The sequence below is a fragment of the Macaca fascicularis genome, chromosome 12, assembly GCF_037993035.2.
Source record: "Macaca fascicularis isolate 582-1 chromosome 12, T2T-MFA8v1.1".
Classification (NCBI taxonomy): domain Eukaryota; kingdom Metazoa; phylum Chordata; class Mammalia; order Primates; family Cercopithecidae; genus Macaca; species Macaca fascicularis.
In genome coordinates, this window is record NC_088386.1 from 10,121,578 (window position 1) to 10,136,365 (window position 14,788).

Here is a 14,788-nt window from a genome sequence, read left to right on the forward strand (position 1 = left end):
TACATTCTGAACTGTAAAACATCATTGAAAGATCTAAATAAATGGAAAGATACTCTATGTTCAGGGATTGGAAGACTTATTATTGTTATGATGGTAATACTCCCCATATAGATTTAGCACAATCCCTATTAAAATTCCAGGCCAGGTGTGGTGGCTCATGCCTATAATCCCAGTGCTTTTGGCGGCCGAGGCGGGTGTGAGATCGAGAGTTCGAGACCAGCCTGACCAGTATGGTGAAACCCCATCTCTACTAAAAATACAAAAATTAACCAAGCGTGGTGGTGTGCGCCTGTAATCCCAGCTACTTGGGAGGCTGAGGCAGGAGAATTGTTTGAACCTGGGAGGCAAAGTTTGCAATGAGCCGAGATTGTGCCACTGCACTCCAGTCTGGGTGACAGAGTGAGACTCCGTCTCATAAACAAACAAACAAACAAACCCAGTTGCCTACTTTGCAGAAATTGATAAGCGGATCTTAAAACTCATGTAGAAATGCAAGGGACCCAGAATTGCCAAAACAATCTTGAAAAAAAAGTTGGAGGACTTTCATAACTTACTACAAAATTATAATAATTGAGACATCTGATACTGGCTTAAAGATAGACATATAGATCAATGCAATAGAATGAGAATCCAGAACTAAACCCTTCCATTTATGGTCAATTGATTTTCCACAAAGTGCAAGGACAATTAAGTGGAGAAAGAATATCTTTTTCAACAAATGATGGTGGTACAGGTGGATATCCACATAACAAAAAACGGAATTTGGATCCTTACCTCACTTATATATATAAATTCAGAATTCATCATAGACCTAAATGTCAGATCTGAAACAATAAAACTCAGGCTAAGCCTAGTGGGTCATACCTGTAATCCCAGCACTTTTGAGGCCAAGGTGGGAGGATCACTTGAGCCCAGGAATTCAAGACCAGCCTGGGCAACATAGCGAGATGCCATCTCTATTAAAAAAGAAAAAACAACTCTTAGAAGAAAACATGGTTGTAAATCTTCATGCCCTTGTATTAGACAATGGTTTCTTTTTTCTTCTTTTTTTGATATAGGGTCTCACTCTTGTCGCTGAGGCTAGGGTACAGTAGGGGAATTGCAGCTCACTGCAGCCTTGACTTCCTGCTGGGCTCAACGATCCTCCTACTTTAGCCTCCCGAGTGGCTGGGACTACAAGCATGTACCAGCTAATTGTTGAATTTTTTATAGAGATAGGGTTTGCCACATTGCCCAGGCTGGTCTCAAACTCGTGAGTCAAGCAATCTTCCTGTCTCGGCCTCCCAAACCTGCTGGGATTACAGGTGTGAGCCACCATGCCTGGCTTCTTCAGTATGACAGCTAAAACATAGGCACTAAAAGAAAAACAGATAAATTGATCTTCATTAAGACGGAATTTTTTTTTTTTTTCAAATGGCACCATCAAGAAAATGAAGACATCCCAGAATGAGAAAAAGTATTTGCTTGTCATATATCTGATAAAGGACTTTTATCCAAAGTATATTTTAGAAATTCTTAAAATCAACGGTAAAAAGACACATAACCCAGTTAACAAATGAGCAGAGGATTTGATCAGATATTTCTCCAAAGAAGATATCCAAATGGCTAATACATCATGAAAAGAAGCTCAAGTCTAGGCTGATTACACCTGTAATCTCAGCACTTTGGGAGGCCAAGGTGGGTGGATTACTAGGTCAATAGATCCAAAATTTGGTTGGGTGTGGTGGCATGTACCTGTGGTCCCAACTACTCGGAATGCTGAGGTGGGAGAATTGCTTGAACCTGGGAGGCAGAGGTTGCAGTGAGCTGAGATCGTGCCACTGCACTCCAGCCTTGTGACAGAGCGAGACTTCATCTCAAAAAAAAAAAAAAAAAAAAAGGAAGGTCAGTATCCTTAGTCCTTAGATGAAAATCAAAAGCACAATTAGATGCCACTTTGATTATAGGTAATTTCTGATCCCTAATCAGGCATGTGCCACTGGTCCCGCTAATTCTGGATAATTTCTTTCTTTCTTTTTTTTTTGAGACGGAGTCTTGCTCTGTTGCCCAGGCTGGAGTGTAGTGGTGTGATTTTGGTTCACTGTGACCTCTGCCTCTGGGTTCAAGCAGTTCTCCCGCATCAACCTCCTGAGTAGCTGGGATTACAGGCATGCGCCACCACTCCCGGCTGCTTTTCGTATTTTTAGTAGAGACAGGGTTTCGCTCTGTTGGCCAGACTGGTCTTGAACTCCTGACCTTAGGTGACCCACCCACCTGGGCCTCCCAAAGTGCTGGGATTACAGACGTAAGCTACCGAGCCCGGCCCTGGATAATTTCTAACAGATATAAAAGTAAAGAGATTTTAACAAACCTTGGAATACCCATCCCCAAACTTCAGCAGTTCTCAGTGGATGTCCATCTTGTTTCATCTTTGGGGGAGTTTCAAGGAGTAGAAAAAAATAGAAGCAATTTTAATCCAATAGCCTAAATCTGCCACAGGAGGAGAAAAAATAGAATGAAACTGTGTTCTACTTTTACAGTTCACATTTAGGGAAAAATATATTTAAAATATCTGAGAGGATTTTAAAAATTTACTTTATTAAAATACTGGTGAAGGTAAGTTCTAATCACGAGTACCTTATCTGACACCTGTGTAGTATTTTTTCCTGTTATTTTCTGATGGCAAGTGTACTGTAATGCAGTGGCCTTTTTTTTCGTTGTTTGTTTTTACAGTTATTTGTGTTGACCAGCCTGTAGTATTTCACAACATGTTTTTATGGAAATAACTGATCTGCTAGCTCCATTTTCTTAGGAATTTTTTTCTTATTGTTTACTTCACTATATTCCCTAGTATTGAAAGGTAGGTTTCCCTCCACTATGAAATGATAGTGCCTGAGTTTTGAATACCATTTTTCTAGTTGTAATTATAAAAGTAATATGTATTCATCATAGAAAAAATTTGGAAAACACAGGAAAGCACAAAGATAAGATTAAGGAACCTGTAATTTTATCAGCTGAAAATTAACCAATGTTAATGATTTTATTTTGTTGTTCACGTGACCTGCCTTTTTAATGTAATGTGGTGAGCCTGAACCTTTTATTCATTTTGGTGCTTTTACATTGTGGTTGGGTTTTGTGGTAATTACATTGTAGTTAATCATTGTGCACACTGGAGTGAGGGATACAGAATGAGAGAAAATTAGTTTAACTTTGATTTTTTCCCTACTGCAGAATATTCTTGAATATACTTGAGTAATTCCAGCTTTTAATGTTCTTTCCAAGTTACACAATTACATATTCATCCAGTTTCTACATTCTCCAGTTCAGAGATGACTTGTATAGATTTCCCTGCAAGACCAAAGCACTGTTGACTTTTGGTGCTAGAAATTGACTGTTGGGTCTTATCTCTGTCCAGTCTTTCTGTTGTATGCCTGACTGGTATTTTATAGGCTTTTTGATAATTATTTCATCTTCTTAGTATCTAGAATTACAGAGCTCTAGAGAGCTCTAGTAGAATTTCTAGTATTTGTTAATTGAAATAAAAACATCAAACTAAGAATTTCGAAGCACTTTTTATATTATTTTTGCGTTAAAAATTCATAATACATTCATAATGCATAAAGGTAAGCTTGAAAATATGAATACTTTCTCAGTATTGAAACATGAATATGAATATTTTGTCTGTATAGGAATTCTTGGTGTATGTATGGAATAATTATCAGACATCCTTTTAATAACTTTCCCCTTTCAGCCCAGGAGTGGGGATCGGTAATGTTTACAGGTTGGGAACCAGTTCTGTGATCTTTCTAGATTGCTTGTTTCCTCTGAACAGGCCACACACTCTTGCGTCTGTGCTTTGTCCATACGTATTTGCACATTCCTTTTACCTGTAATGTTTTCTGCCTTCTCCCTTACCTCTACTTCTAAGAAAGAATGGAACTCAACTTAAGACTGCCAGTGACTGTTTGTCCTTTGATTTTCAGCCCGAGCAAACTTTATTCTTTGGACAAGTATTTCTGGAGTACCTTGTTTGCAACAGGCATTATAGGCATTAGGTGAACAAAATAAATTAAGTACCTACCTTCTTGAGCCTGACAGTCCTGTTGGGAAATCAGACAGAAAATACGTGATAGAATTGCACCTTAAATGCTTGAAAGTAGAGAACAGCATGCAGTGACAAGGGAGTACCCCTAGAATGGCCTTCCAGTGGGTCTCTGAGGAGACAGCATTTAAGCTGAAGTCTGAAAGATGAAAAAGAGGTAGCTGGGCCAATATAGGTGTAAGGAGAGTTTTTGGCAGAAGGAACAACATAAGCAATAGCCCTCTGAAGTAGTAAAGAGTTTGGAACCAAAAGGAGGCCAGTGTATATGACAGAGCCCAGAGGTATTTGGCTTGGAGATACAAATTTGGGAGACATCGGTTTATCGGCATGGGAATGGATGCTGGTTATTTTGGAGTGAGCAGCATGAGGGGACAAGAGGCACTGGACTGAGCCCACCAACAGAGATCTGGAAGGTGGGTAGAGATGAGAGATGGTTTAGTAGATGCAACCAGAGAAGTAGCAAGAAGGCATAAACATTTATTTTCACACAAGTAGGGAATTTTTCAAGAAGGAAGGGGAGATCAACTTTGGATTGCTGCTGAGGGGTGCAGTTTGTTAAGTACAGAAAAGTCTTCCTTGGATTTGCCAACATGGCTGTCATTGGTGATCCTGATAAGAGCTACTCTTGTGGAGTGAGCGAGTGGAGCCAGATCAGAGGGTCTATGGAGGGGACAGGAAGTGCATCAGTGGAGCTGGCTGGTGTAGACAACGGCTTAAAGAAGCTTCACTGTTGATGGTGTCATTGATGAAAGGCATGTGAGCTCAAGAGAGGGCCTTTGTAAGATGAGTGATTTAGAGGACATTTACAAGCTGCTGGGAATGAGCTAGCAGAGGAGAGATTGCTGATTCCTGGGAGTAGACAACTGGAAGGTCAAAGGTCTGAGGAGGCAGAAAGGAGGAGTTGTTGTCATCTGTGTGGGTGCTGAAACCATTAAGGAAGCTGAGAGGAGATAGGGAGGGAGTCAGGGAGGCTGGAGTGTGAGTCTGCAGTGGAAGACAGGGAAGGACCTGTGACTGACAGATGAGAGCCAGGGCTGCCCCAGTGCCGAGCTCCCAGTGCTGAGCTGCGTGGTGCTTAGTTGATAGGTGCAGTGCCCCATCCTTGCAATTCCTGATTGAAGCATTACTGAGTTCCCTTAGGCAGTTTTATCTTCCTTTCTCTTCTACCTACAGCACCTTCTGCAGACTTCTGGTTTAAGACTTGTCCACATACTATTTTGACTGTTTGTGTTTGTCTCTTTCTTCTTTCAGACAGTGACCTTCTTGAAGGCCTTGATGAAGTCTTTACTTTCTGTGATTTTTAGTAGTTAGCATAGTTCAATACCTGTCAGAGTAAATGCTTGCTCACTGAGTGAATGTGTGGGCCTCAAAATGAGTGGGACAGTGGGAGGGAGAAAAAAGAGAAGGAAAGGACAGAAGGAACAGGTAGACTAAGAACAGACTTCCTGCTGGCAGGGCATGGCAGCGCATCTGTCTTTCTTCGTTTTCTTTTCTTTTTTTTTTTTTTTTTTTTTTTTGAGACGGAGTCTCGCTCTGTCGCCCGGGCTGGAGTGCTGTGGCCAGATCTCAGCTCAGTGCAAGCTCCGACTCCCGGGTTTACGCCATTCTCCTGCCTCAGCCTCCCGAGTAGCTGGGACTACAGGCGCCTGCCACCTCGCCCGGCTAGTTTTTTGTATTTTTTAGTAGAGACGGGGTTTCACCGGGTTAGCCAGGATGGTCTCGATCTCCTGACCTCGTGATCCGCCCGTCTCGGCCTCCCAAAGTGCTGGGATTACAGGCTTGAGCCACCGCGCCCGGCCTCTTTCTTCGTTTTCAATCATATTATAATTGTTGCAGAAATCATCCTAATGCAAAAAAGCTTGTCTTATTGATAGAAACGTGCTGACTTAGTGTGAGTAAATCCTGCTAATTTCTGGCTTTAAACTATCATACCTTCTTTCTGGCATGAAACTATCATACCTTCTTCCAGAACTGGCTTTAAATTATCATACCCTCTTTCAATCCTATTTTCCGGGGAGATTTTGTTTTTTAAATTTTTTGAGACAGAGTTTTGCTCTTTGTTGCCCAAGCTGGAGTGCAGTGGTGCAATCTCCGCTCACTGCAACCTCTGCCTCCCAGGTTCAAGTGATTCTCTTGTCTCAGACTCCCGAGTAGCTGGGATTACAGGTGCCTGCCACCATGCTAATTTTTGTATTTTTAGTAGAGATGGGGTTTCACCGTGTTGGCCAGGCTGGTCTCGAACTCCTGACCTCAGGTGATCCACCTGCTCTCGCCACCCAAAGTGTTGAGATTACAGGCGTGAGCCACCGCAACTGACCCCAGGGAGATTTTTTAATGTGGTTATTGATTTATTGGTGCTGGTAATTTAATTCCTTCTTGATACTTTCATATGGAATATTATTTTATTAAGGCTTCTTGAACTCCTTATTTATGATTTGACTTCATGTTTCTTAATTTTCTCCGTCTTATGCCCCACATGCTGTAGCTGAGACATTTTCATGTTTCAGTTAGTAAATGCCCATGCTTTGAACTTTCAGTGGAGTTTGTAGTATAGTGAAAAGAACACAAACTTTGGGGCCAGGCAGCTCTGGTTTTGAATTATTGCTTGACAGTTGTTTTAAAACCTTAGGCAGGTTTTTTGGTTTTTGTTATTTATTTATTTATTTATTTTATTCTTATTTTCTGAGACAGAGTCTTGCCTTGCCACCCAGGCTGGAGTGCAGTGGCACGATCTTGGCTCACCGCAACTTCCGCCTCCCGGGTTCAAGCGATTCTCCTGTCTCAGCCTCTTGAGTAGCTGGGATTACAAGTGTGTGCCACTACACCCTGCTAATTTCTATATTTTTAGTGGAGACAGGATTTCATCATGTTGGCCAGGCTGGTCTCAAACTTCTGCCCCCCTCGGCCTCTCAAAGTGCTGGGATTACAGGTGTGAGCCACCACGCCTGGCCTGTTTTTGTTTTTTTAACCTTTCTGAGTTGCAGTTCTGTATCTTCAAAATGAGAATAATAATGCCTACTTATCTCACAGGTATCTCACTGTGTCTGCCTTACCACACTTCACCTCCCTCATTTTGCTTATGCTGTTTTTCCTTAAGTGCCATAAGTATTTTTTTTGTTTGTTTTTGTTTTTTTGAGATGGAGTCTCATTCCCGTTACACTAGCTGGAGTGCAGTTTTGTGATCTCGGCTCACTGCAACCTCCACCTCCCGGGTTCAAGCGATTCTCCTTCCTCAGCCGCCCAAGTAGCTGGGATTACAGGCATGTGCCACTATGCCTGGCTAATTTTTGTATTTTTAGTAGAGATGGGGTTTCGCCATGTTGGCCAGGCTGGTCTCGAACTTCTGACCTCAGGTGATCTGCCTGCCTTGGCCTCCCAAAGTGCTGGGATTCCAGGTGTGAGCCACTGGGCCTGGCCACCATAACTATTGAATGCACATCCTAGCCACATTTTAACACAAAGCTTAAGCTGAATCTTGTTTATATAGTTTTGACTTGGTCATTCCAAGCCTTCTTAAGCCATTCCTTCCTCTAAAATTTTCATAGTACTTATTCATATTCCTTATTTGGCAGGTGCAGTATTTTACTCGTTAAAGCTACCAATTATCCATCTTGTGTTTGTGTTGACCTCCGACATTGATAAGCCTTTTGTGTGTATGTATGTCTTGTCCTCTCCAAGTATGTTGGAAGCTCTTTCAAGTGACGTCATAGACTTATTTCTTTAGTATATTCTATAGTGAGATTTTATATTTGATAAGTTGATGAGTAAATAAAAGTGATTGAGATAGACTGGTAATGGATAAACAGGGTATGTGAATATATTCACTCCATCCATTTATTCATTCTACAAATATCCATTGCGTACATATGTGTTAGATTGAAAAACATGTCACAGTATTTTGTAGCTCCTCCTATTGATTGGTAGAATCCATTTCCTCACACTTTTTTGTTTGTTTGTTTGTTTGTTTTTTGTTTTTGAGACAAGAGTCTCACTGTGTCGCCCAGACTGGAGTGCAGTGGTGTGATCTCAGCTCACCACAACCTCTGCTTCCTAGGCTCAAGTGATTCTCCTGCCTCAGCCTCTCGAGTAGCTGGGATTACAGGTGCGCACCACCACGCCTGGCTAGTTTTTAGTAGAGATGGGGTTTCACCATGTGGACTAGGCTGGTCTCGAACTCCTGACCTCAGGTGATCCACCTGCCTTGGCCTCCCAAAGTGCTGGGATTACAGGCATGAGCCACCGCGCCCAGCTTCCCCACACTTTCATTGTGAACTGGCCTTGTGACTTGCTTTTACCAATAGATTGTGGCAGAAGTAACATGCGAGTTGTGGATCTCAGGCCTCAGGAGGCCTGGTAGCCTCCCCCTTTGCCATCTTGGAGTGCTCCAGCCACTACATGATGAACTCTAGGCTGTGCCACTGAAAGGTTACAGATCATGTGTGGAGAGAGGCCCAGCCAAAAGCCAGCACCAGAGTCCCAGACATGTGAGTGACACCACTGTAGAGCCTTCAGCTGCAGTAAAAATGCCAAATGACTCAGCTGCATGAATAATCCCAGGAAAGGCTAGCACAGGATCTTCCCAGCTGACCCCAGCCACCTCGTAGACTTATGAGAAATATTAATTCATGATTGTTTTAAGCTACTAAGTATAAATGGTCCGACTTTTAATTTCTTACAAAGAAGTCTACAGTAGATTAAAAAAGTTGTCAGAGCTTATGGTTGATTCTGTTCTTCTTTCCATCCCCCATTGTTAATAGTTCTTTACTGATAGTGTGTGTAAGTGCCACAGGTAGATATGGTAATTAAGGGGCTGGAGATAGGTGCTGTTTATTTTTTTTTTTAAAGGCTCTGTGCATTTCCTTTTCCATTCCTGATTTTATTTGATGCATGCTAGAGCTGGTATTCTCCACAGTGCCACTCAGGAGTCAAGACCAGAGGCCAAAATTCCCAACTTGATGCCTCTTTTCATTACATCAAGATGTCCTTTTTTATTGTGTGTTCCTTCCTTTTTGTTGAAGTTGGTATTTTTAAACTTCTTCCTGTTGGCCTGCAGCAGAGTTGGCCTATTGTTCTGGTTCCTCCGATAATTTCTACTTTCCAGGGTACTATAAAGGAGCAAGACTAGGACAATTGTCTTGACCTTTTATTGTTTTGTCCCTGTGGACCAAGATGATATGACAGGAAAAGGTTGAGATGCTTGGAACCTAACTACTGTAGTGGGGGCATAGAACGTTGGTGTTGGGGAATGAAAGGGGTTTGGGTTTGGGAAGAATTGGACCATTTTTTTAGAAATATCCGAAATGTGTCCCTTTTCTCAGGTGACTGATACAGTGACATTTAATATGTTCAGTAGCCTTCATAGTAGATCTTGCTAAAAGAGAAAACTTTTCCTGATGAAGAATAAAGATGTTTTGCTATTGTCACCTCCTCTACTGTTTCTTCTGTATCATTTTAATGTCTCTCATGTTCTTTAGGAAAATGTATGAAAATTGAACTTTTTTTTGGACTCAGAAATAGTGTTACCTTCTGAATAATCTCTGATGTCAACACTGCTGTAAGATAATTCTCTGTAACACTACTCTTTTGAACATTGATGATAGAACCGACTGCAGGGATTGTAATTGGTAGTTCATGATCTCACTAAGGGCAGGCAAGGGCTGAGTCCTGTTTTTTTTTTTTTTTGTATCCTAGTGCCTCCCATTATGTCTTAAATAAAATAGACCTGATTTTTACTTAGCTCAGCCATAAGTGACCACTGGTTATGGTTAACGAGACCTAGGTTTCCTTATTCTACCTTTCCCTCATGGAGAGCCTGGGCAGGATATGGGTGGATGGAAGAGTTTTACTTCTTCCTCCAGCTCCATCAGCTCCTCTTCCTCCTCCTCCAACTTCTCTAACTTCACCTCTTTCTCCTCCTTTTTCTCCTTCTCCTCCAACTCCCTCAACTCCTCCTCCTCTTTTCCCTCTCCAACTTCTCTAATTCCTCCTCTTCCTCTTCCTTCCACTTTTCCTCCTCCTCCAGGTCCTTCTCCTCCTCTTTCAATTCTTCCAAATCCTCCTCCTCCAACTCCTCCAATTTCTCCTTCTCCAGTTACTCTTCCTCCTGTAACTCCTCCTCCTCATGCTCCACTTCCTCTTCCTCCTGTAACTCCTCCTTCGTCTCATGTTCCTCTTTCTCCTGTAACTCCTCCTCCAGCTCCTCTTCGACCTGCAACTCCTTCTCATCCTCTTCCTCCTGCAACTCCTCCAACTCCTCCTCCTCCAGTTCCTCCTCTTCCTCCTCCTGTAACTCTTCCTCCTCCTTATCCTCTTCCTCCTGTAACTCCTCCGACTCCTCCTCCTCCAGTTCCTCTTCCTCCTGTAACTCCTCCAACTCCTCATCCAGTTCCTCTTCCTCCTGTAACTCCTCCAACTCCTCCTCCAGTTCCTCTTCCTCCTGTAACTCCTCCAACTCCTCATCCAGTTCCTCTTCCTCCTGTAACTCCTCCAACTTCTCCAGTTCCTCTTCCTCCTGTAACTCCTCCAACTCCTCATCCAGTTCCTCTTCCTCCTGTAACTCCTCCAACTTCTCCAGTTCCTCTTCCTCCTGTAACTCCTCCAACTCCTCATCCAGTTCCTCTTCCTCCTGTAACTCCTCCAACTCCTCCTCCTCCAGTTCCTCTTCCTCCTGTAACTTCTCCAACTCCTCATCCAGTTCCTCTTCCTCCTGTAACTCCTCCAACTTCTCCAGTTCCTCTTCCTCCTGTAACTCCTCCAACTCCTCATCCAGTTCCTCTTCCTCCTGTAACTCCTCCAACTTCTCCAGTTCCTCTTCCTCCTGTAACTCCTCCGACTCCTCCTCCTCCAGTTCCTCTTCCTCCTGTAACTCCTCCAACTCCTCATCCAGTTCCTCTTCCTCCTGTAACTCCTCCAACTTCTCCAGTTCCTCTTCCTCCTGTAACTCCTCCAACTCCTCATCCAGTTCCTCTTCCTCCTGTAACTCCTCCAACTCCTCATCCAGTTCCTCTTCCTCCTGTAACTCCTCCAACTCCTCATCCAGTTCCTCTTCCTCCTGTAACTCCTCCAACTCCTCATCCAGTTCCTCTTCCTCCTGTAACTCCTCCAACTCCTCATCCAGTTCCTCTTCCTCCTGTAACTCCTCCAACTCCTCATCCAGTTCCTCTTCCTCCTGTAACTCCTCCAACTTCTCCAGTTCCTCTTCCTCCTGTAACTCCTCCAACTCCTCATCCAGTTCCTCTTCCTCCTGTAACTCCTCCAACTCCTCATCCAGTTCCTCTTCCTCCTGTAACTCCTCCAACTCCTCATCCAGTTCCTCTTCCTCCTGTAACTCCTCCAACTCCTCATCCAGTTCCTCTTCCTCCTGTAACTCCTCCAACTCCTCATCCAGTTCCTCTTCCTCCTGTAACTCCTCCGACTCCTCATCCAGTTCCTCTTCCTCCTGTAACTCCTCCTCCTCCTCCAATTCCTCTTCCTCCCGTAACTCCTCCTCCTCCTCCTCTTCTCCAGTTCCTCTTCCTCCTGTAACTCCTTCTCCAGTTCCTGTTTCTCCTGTAACTCCTCCAACAACTCCTCCAGTTCTTCTTTCTCCTGTAACTCCTCCAACTCCTCCTCCTCCAGTTCCTTTTCCTCCTGTAACTCCTCCTCCTCCTCCCAGTTCTTCTTCCTCTCCTAAATCCTCCTCCTCCTCCAGCTCTTCTTCCTCCTGTAACTCCTCCTCCTCAAGCTCCTCTTCCTCCTGTAACTTCTCCTCCTCCTCCTCCAGCTCCTCTTCCTCCTGTAACTCCTCCTCCTTCTTCTCTTACTCCTCCAAGTCTTTCTTTTTTCCTCTTATTTTCTAAGTTTTCTGCATTTTAAAATACAATTATTTTTTGATTTCTCTTTTTATGATTTAATTGTAAATGTTTAGAAAACTCTTCCTAGAGGATACAGGGAGGAGAACACATATATTTATTTGTTTTGATAGTTAAAAATATTTCTGAAAGGATACATGGGAAACTGGTGACATTACTTGCTTATTATTAATTAATTAATTAATTAATTAAATTTATTTTTTTGAGACAGAGTCTTGCTCTCTCCCCCAGGCTGGAGTGCAGTGGCCGGATCTCGGCTCACTGCAACCTCCGCCTCCCGGGTTCACGCCGTTCTCCTGCCTCAGCCTCCCAAGTAGCTGGGACTATAGGCGCTCGCCACTACGCCCGGCTAATTTTTTGTATTCTTTAGTAGAGACGGGGTTTCACCGTGTTAGCCAGGATGGTCTCGATCTCCTGACCTCGTAATCCGCCCGCCTTGGCCTCCTAAAGTGCTGGGATTACAGGCGTGAGCCACCGCGCCCGGCCTTATTTATTTATTTTTTGAGATGCAGTCTCTCTCTGTTGCCAGGCTGGAGGGCAGTGGCATGATCTCGGCTCACTGCAACCTCTGACTCCCTGCTTCAAGCGATTCTCCTGCCTCAGCCTCCCGAGTAGCTGGGACTATAGGTGCTCGCCACTACACCCTGCTAAGGTTTTGTATTCTTTAGCAGAGACGGGGTTTCACCGTGTTAGCCAGGATGGTCTCGATCTCCTGACCTCGTGATCTGCCCACCTCGGCCTCCTAAAGTGCTGGGATTACAGGCGTGAGCCACCGCACCTGGCCTTATTTATTTATTTTTTGAGTTTCCAGGCTGGAGGGCAGTGGTGTGATCTCAGCTCACTGCAACCTCTGACTCCTGCTTCAAGGATTCTCCTGCCTCAGCCTCCCGAGTAGCTGGGATTACAGGCACGTGCCACCATGCCCAGCTAATTTTTGTATTTTTAGGAGAGACGGGGTTTCACCATGTTGGCCAGGTTGGTTTCCATCTCCTGACCTCATGATCCACCCGCCTCGACCTCCCAAAGTGCTGAGATTACAGGCGTGAGCCACTGTGCCCGGCCATTACTTGCTTTTAAGGAGAGACACTGGGTGGCTGGGAGGGTCAGGGGTGGAAGGCAGGTCTTGCACTTTTGTACCTTGTGAATTTGGAACTATGTGATTAATATTCCCTGAAAGTAGAGATGTAGAAAACACACAAAAGCATTAAAAAAGTTCAAAAACCTCAGTTTAGTAAGAATAAGTGTAAGAGATAATAGTTACCTTGTTGTAAATTAGGAAGAAAAAGAAGAGAGAATTCAATCTGCTGAAAGCCTAGGGGCTTCCAGTCTCTTTCATTGTTTGCATTTCGTTCATAGGAATTTGTGACCTATTTCTGAGTGTACTAAGCCTTTGTTGCATAATTACGTTCAAGAACCATAAGCTTATTTGTTAGAAATCTTATTCATTTCTAGTTGAAGGGGAGGTTTTCTTATGATATATATTTATAAATCATGGTAGGGAGACCTGAACAAATGGGATCTTTCCTAGTGTTTACTTAAGGAATGGAGACCTTGCTCTCTTGCCTGTTGCTTCCTAGCTAAACAGGAAATCTGACCTCCTCTTGAGTCAAAACAGAATTAGGCTAAGACTTCTAATAATGTTTTCAAGGTGGGGGAAGGAAACTCATTGTCCATGCAACCTTGGAAAATTGCTTACCTTTACTTTACCTCAATTTCTTAATCTATAAATAAGGATGTTAACACCTACTTTATAAAATTGAAGAATTAGAGATAGTATTGTATAAATCAGTATTACATAAGCACAGAACCTGACACCTCATGTAGCTCCTTAAATTTTATTATTATATTATTATTATTATTGGTTAGTATCTGTTCATTTTAGGCCCCTTGAAGGAGTAAACACTATGAAATTGTTTTTCATTGAGAATGAATGAAAATGAATGATAGTTGTTTAGGGGAAGAAGGAGTATATCAGTTATCTGTTACTGTGTAACCAACTGCTGTGAATATAGTGGCTTAAATAAAACAGCAATGAAGTGTTATTTCTCATAATTCTGTGGTTTGGCTTGGTGGCTTTTCTGCTTATTTCCTTACACTTACTGGCATCACTGCAGTCGGATGACGACTGGAATGGGTAGATGGTCCCAGATGGTCTCACTCACATGTCTGGCAGTTGCTGCTGGCTGTTGGTCAGAGCGTGTTGGTTCCCCACGTGGCCTCTCATGTCCGACAGGCTAGACCAGCTTCCTTACAGCATGGCCATCCCAGGGCAGCATTCTAAGAGGGCAAGTTCCATTGCTTGCATAGCAAGTCTCTGCTTGCTTTTGTAGTTGCTGATTTCACAGGGTTAAGCCCAGAGTCACTGCAGGAGGGAACCTGGACTCCACCTTGGTGAGGGAGGAGTAGCAAAGAATTTGTGGCCATTTTTAATATACCATCAGCCTGGTGCTTATTTGGTCTGCTTCTTGGACTAATATTAGGTCCGGAAGAAATCCTTTTGGTTTCTTAAGTTTTCCCGTGTCGTCGATACCTTCTTTCGTCCAACATAAGAGATGATAAAGGAACTGGAAGTATCATATTTGTACTAAAAATTGGAATGAAGGATAATAGCTGCTTTTGAAGCTCTTTCCTGTGAAGGAGGGACTAGTTCCAGCATTTGGAAGTGACTGGAAAGCAGATCTCTCCTCAATATAAGGAAGGATTGCTCTGTGAGATACTAAGTCCTGTTGAATGCTGTCCCTCCCTCACTCTTCTGTGTTACTGGAAGCAGTAAAGTAGAAGATGGGTAGTTATGTGCTGGGGCTTTGAAGGAGGGTTTTCCTCACTGAGTGACTTGATGTATGTGATTCCATATCTC

General features: G+C 43.3%; 1 protein-coding gene across 27 annotated transcripts in view; it reads left to right on the forward strand.

Annotated features, from left to right (window-relative positions):
- Window positions 1–14,788, forward strand: part of CLASP1 (cytoplasmic linker associated protein 1) — a 309,768-nt gene that overhangs the window by 29,779 nt on the left and 265,201 nt on the right. The gene's annotated exons all lie outside the window — the stretch shown is intronic.